Raw genomic sequence first — 5,726 nt, forward strand, 5'->3', positions numbered from 1 at the left:
GGGAGACCCTGTCTCAAAATAAACTTAATCCAAAACCTTTAAGAAACCATGTGTGAATCAAACAGTAATAACAATAGTAAAGACCCAAACACAACACCAGTGTCCTCAATATTTTGTGTATATAACTTTTTAAAATCCTCACAATAATCCTCCTAGGTATAACTATTACTGTGTCTATCTTACTAATGGGGAAGGAAGGATCAGCAAAGTTAAGTAACTTGTCAGTTTAACCTTTCACTTAAGCTAACCTCCACAGTCCCTCCAGCCTAGAGGGACACAGTAGTGCACACTTGTAATCCCAGTAACCCGGGAGGCTGAGGCTGGAGGATCACAAGTTCAAGGTCAGCCTTGGCAATTTAGCAAGAACCTGTCTCAAAATTAAAAAAAATAAAAATAAAAAGGACTGGGGATGGAGTTCAGGGGTAAAGTGCCTCTGGGTTAAATTCCCAGTTCAAAAAAAAAAAATTTTCCCCATCTTAGGGTTTAGAAGTTCCTGGACACCTGTGATTTTTATTTTTGTTTATTCATTTATCTATTTATTTTGGGGCCCAAGATTGAACCCCAGGGTGTTTTAACCACTGAGCCACACCCCCAGCCTTTTTTATTTTTAATTTTGAGACAGGGTCTCACAGAGTTGCTTAGGGCCTCCATCAACTGCTGAGACTGGCCTTGAACTCGTGATCCTCCTGCCTCAGCCTCCCAAGTCAATAGGATCACAGGCCTGGCTACCATCAGACTTCTTAGATGCAAGAAATAAATTTGCATTTTGTGAAGTCACTGAGATTTCGGGGCCTGTGACCAGATTTGCCAAACACAGATACCTCCTCCCTTTTCTTCTCCACACGGAGCTCCTTCCTAAAATCTTTTCCTGCTCACATGCGTCTGCCTTCATGGATCAGAGCCTGGAACAAAGTAGATGCTCAATAAATATTTGTTGAAGGGCTATTGCAAGCTTGAGATCAGTTGGGTTTTCGTTTCCCCGCCGGATTTCCTGGGGTGCCTTGTACTTTGGGGTTTCTTAGCAATAGAGCTGGAAAGTACTGGAATTCTGCTTTCCACAAGGAAAGCGGAATCCATGAGTGAGCAGGTTATTTCTGTGGGCATTGCGGGCTCCATCTTGTTGGGGATCCTCAGGGGACTAAAGAACAGGCTCCATACTCTCCTGCATGACAGGACCTAGGGCAGGGTCTCGCACAAATTAACTGCTCAGTAAACAACTGAATGCATGAAAAGTAGGATTTGAGACCACATCTGTCTGATTCTGAGCCCCCCAGGGAGGTGGCGGGGCAAATCCAAATGCTTACATCAAGCTCTAGGGTGGAAGGTTCCTGCAGGTTTGTCAAAAACTGGTCCCAAGGATGGCCATGGAGCTTAGAGCTTATGTTGAAACCTACTGTAACATCTGCCCAAGTATCCTACCTTTTAAAAATACCCTAGAGGACACCAAATGGCCCTCTGTTGTCTTACTTACTACTTACTTACTACTTACTACTTTCATTGTGGACTGAAATCTGCAAAACAGCAAGCTCAAATAAACCTTTTTTTCTTATAAGTTCATTATCTCAGGTGTTTTCTTCCAGCAACCGAAAGCTGACTAGTAGAGTCTACAAGTGAGAAATAAGCCAAGCTCAGAAAGATGATGTGATCAGCTCAAGGTGTACCCTGGTTCTGTAAAATCCCAGATCCTGGGGATCTTTTATCTTGATCTACTCTCTCTCTTGCTGGGGCAGTTTTTGCTAAAGCAGGGTGACTTCTTCACGGACTCACCTCTCACATCCAGCCTGCCTTGCTTGTGAAACATCTCAATGTCACTACTTCCTCTGATATGTTCTTTAATTAATTCTTTCTGCCAACCTTATTTGGATTAATTAAGTGCAATCAGAGGACTGGTTTTCTGAGAGACTGAGTTCCTGCTCCAGGGCCTCTTGGGTGGGCTGAGAACATGTGGGACTTTTTACCTGAAGGATGTCAACAATTAGAAGCCATTTCAATCACCGGCCGACGAGCCGACTGCCTCAATTAGCTCCTTGGCTAAACGGGGCTGAGAGTTACAGGTTACCAAGGGGACCCGTGGTCCATGCCAGGATTTAAGTGGCTTTTATCTTCCGGGATCATCTTTCCTGAATTGCGGCCACGTTCTGGGGCTGGTAATTATTGGAAGGTTGATTAGACCCTGTCCATTACGGAGTGTGACTTCCTAATCACCAGCTGCTAGAGAGGAAGGCGTCCAGAGATGTTGCAGGTACACCCTGTCCCACGTGCCTGGCATTCAAACAGACATGTCTGCTGTGGGCCTGTGGCTTGAATCTCCCTGGGGAGGGGCTCAGGTGCAGCAGCCCAAGGGGGCGAGAAGCCCTGGGCCATTCTTGGAAGGTTCAAGATCCTTTCTGATGAGGTGCCCAGCCTAGGAAGAAAAGAGACAACCCCTACTGAGTATCATACACTGAGCTAATAACAGCCACACCATAGATTGATACTTCTGTAAATTCAGGGGCTGCGTGTACAGCTGGGGTCCCCTAAGATTAGTGACATTATAGCCATCTTAGTTTGGGTAAGCACATTCTGTGATGTTTGCACAGTGACAAAAACCATCGAATGAGGCATTTCTCGTACGTATCCACCATGCTAAGTGACGCAGGACTTGAATGATAACAGTTAAGTGTTTATTGAGCACTTATTATGTGCCAAGCACGGCTATGGCTCACTCCACAGGGAAACAATTCATTCGATCCTCTCTAGGAGGAAACTGAGGCACAGGGAGGTTAGGTGAGTGGCCCACACACTTGAGATTTAAATCCAGGAAGTGTGTTTTCAGGTTCAACAGCTACAGAATGCTAGATCTTGTGCTGAATGAATACCAGCAGTTCTCAAAATCGCCCAGAGACCTATGCGCCTCTTCCCATTGAATTGTTTTCTCTTTTGAAAAATACAGTTGATTTTCACAAGCATGTTTATATTAACAGAGCATAGATTTATTATGGCTATCATAAATTAATACATATTTTAGAAACTCTCATTTTTAATTTTTACTCTGGGAAATATCAATAGCTATAATCCATATAATGAAAAGTTCTTTAGGGTCCTCAATAATTTTTTTTTTTTGCCCTGGGGATTGAACCTAGGGGTGTGTGACGACTGAGCCATTTATCTGGGTCCTTTTTATATTTTAGTTTGAGAGAGAGTCTTGCTGAGTTGCTTAGGACCTTGCTAAATTGTTGAGGCTGGCCTTGAACTCACAATCCTCCTGCCTCAGCCTCCCGAGCCGCTGGGATTACAGGCATGCACCCCACATCCGGCTGTTACAGGAACTTTTTATTATTCTATTAAACATCTCTGGAGATTTCTGGTTGAACAGACTGGATTGATCATACCTAACTGGCTCCCCTTCTTCCTAAATGGACCAGTCTAAACAAGGACAATCTAAACATTTCAAGAAAATTTGCAACTTAAAAATCAAAGACATGAAGATGAAGAAACAGAAAAAAACACTGAGCCCAGAGGAAAATAAGATAATTCTGAAAACAGAAATAGATGTTAAAATAGAAAGAGAAAACACGCATTAGTGGGTATCTTCAGAGACAGAAGATAAATTACAGCATCCGTAAAACCAGCACAAAATGATATAGAAATGGAACAGAGAATAAGAAAAAAAAAACTAAACTAAAAACCTCCTGGAAATTAACACTATGATGCTAGAAATACATAGCTCATCTTTCCTCTTTCACCCTCACCACCCCAACACTAGTCTATTTTTTTCTTTCCTTTTTTGTGGTGCTAGAATTGAACCCAGGGTCTCATTCATGCTAGATAAGAGCTGTACCACTGAGCACCTCTTGCCTGGTCTATTCTTGCTATTTCGTCACAGCTTGCTCTGTCTTTTGACTATCCTTTCTTTGGGAGGTGAGGGTGATCTTTTCAAAACCCAGACTCCATTTATTTCCTAACTTAAAGCCCTAATAACGCAGGCATGGTGGTGCATGCCTGCAATTCCAGCCACTGGGGAGGCTGAGGCAGGAGGATCGCAAGTTGGAGGCCAGCCTCAGCAATTTAGGGATACTCTGTTTCAAAATTAAAAAAATAATAATAATAATAAAAATAGCTGGTAAAGTACCTCTAACTTGAATTCCAGGTACTGAAATAGTAACAACAACAAAAACCCTAATGGCCCTTTATTTCTTTCATAATGAAGGATTTTTTTTTTTCCATGCTTAGAACTTGTAGCAGATACTGTTAGCTGCCTCCTGGAAAGCTACTCCCCTATCATTTCTTCCTAGATTTGTTATCAAGCATCAATGCGTCTCCAAAGGGGTGACACTTGATGGGTGGAAGCCGGTCATTAGAATTAAATTCTCTTGCCAGGGATCTGTTTTAGGGGTGTCTGTGTCATTCTTTGTCACACTGACATGGCTCCCTGTCTGCAGGCCATGCAGCCGGCCTACTGATCATGGGAAGAAGCCTCATGGCTGCGTGGAGCCTACCATGCAGGCCTGAGGCGCCCTGGGCCACCACCAAGGTGAACCTGGACAAGCCAATCTGATTTGTCACCCCGCCCTGCACACAGGGGAGATGCCCATTGCAGGAGAGCGCTCAGCAGAGCCAGACATCCCACTGAGCATGCGCAACCTGATGACTTCAAGCCACCAATCATAGTAAGGCAAACCACAACGGGATGCAGGGCTAACCAATAGCGTTAGTACAAGCCCTAATTAGCATAAATTTGGACCAATAGCCGTGGACCCGGTGCTATATAAACCCCTGGATGCGCTCAGTTAGTGAAGCACTGCTGTGGGGTGATGTATGAGGATTTTCCTTTGCTCTTCAATAAGGCTGTGGACTTCATCCTTTTATTTCTTTTCTTTATTTTTTTTTTTGAGAGAGAGAGAGAGAATTTTTTAAAAATATTTTTATTTCTTAGTTCTCGGCGGACACAACATCTTTGTTGGTATGTGGTGCTGAGGATCGAACCCAGGCCGCACGCATGCCAGGCGAGCGCGCTACCGCTTGAGCCACATCCCCAGCCCCATCCTTTTATTTCTTAAAACATTGAATTCTGAAGCAAAAAGAAGTTGGATGAAAGGCGCTGAAGGATGAGTTACTAGAACTTGCTGCAAATGCTGGCGGGCATAGCCTGTGGCAAAGATGGGCAGTGCTTTCTTGTCCAGAGATCTGTACCTAATACAGATTTTACATGGTAGCAGAAGTAGGGAATGAACTTGGGTCTCAAGACCTTGGTTTTGATATGTTGAGTGGTCAGTAGGGTTATTGGGAATAACTTTCCTTATTTCCGAAAGGTGTTGCTGAAAGAGGAAAATTTAGGACATCATGTTTCAAATTGATGATTGCTGCTTTGGCAGCCCTTTTGTAACCATAAGGGCACACACCAGAGATCAAAAACGGCTGGAAAAGCAGAAACAGATAAAAATCCTTGTCAATGTCATGAAGCCGTAGGGAATTGGGCCACCTCATCTTGCTATGTGAGATAATGGAATGGACTTGGGTATCTGTTACTTGCAGCCCAAATCCATCCTAACTATTATGAACCTGATATTTTCAGCCTCTGCAACTTCCTGGTTTGTTCTCTATCCTTGGTGGTCACTTCCTTTAGTGGTTCACCATTTTCAAACTTGCAGTTTTTGTTTTTAACTGATGCCTTTGCCCCTGATCATTCTGTCTGGTGGAAATGCCCTTCAGGGTCCATTCATCCTTAAAAACACCCAAGAGGTGGC

This window comes from Spermophilus citellus (genome assembly GCF_964194105.1).
Source record: "Spermophilus citellus genome assembly, chromosome: 19".
In the NCBI taxonomy this organism is placed as follows: Eukaryota; Metazoa; Chordata; class Mammalia; order Rodentia; family Sciuridae; genus Spermophilus; species Spermophilus citellus.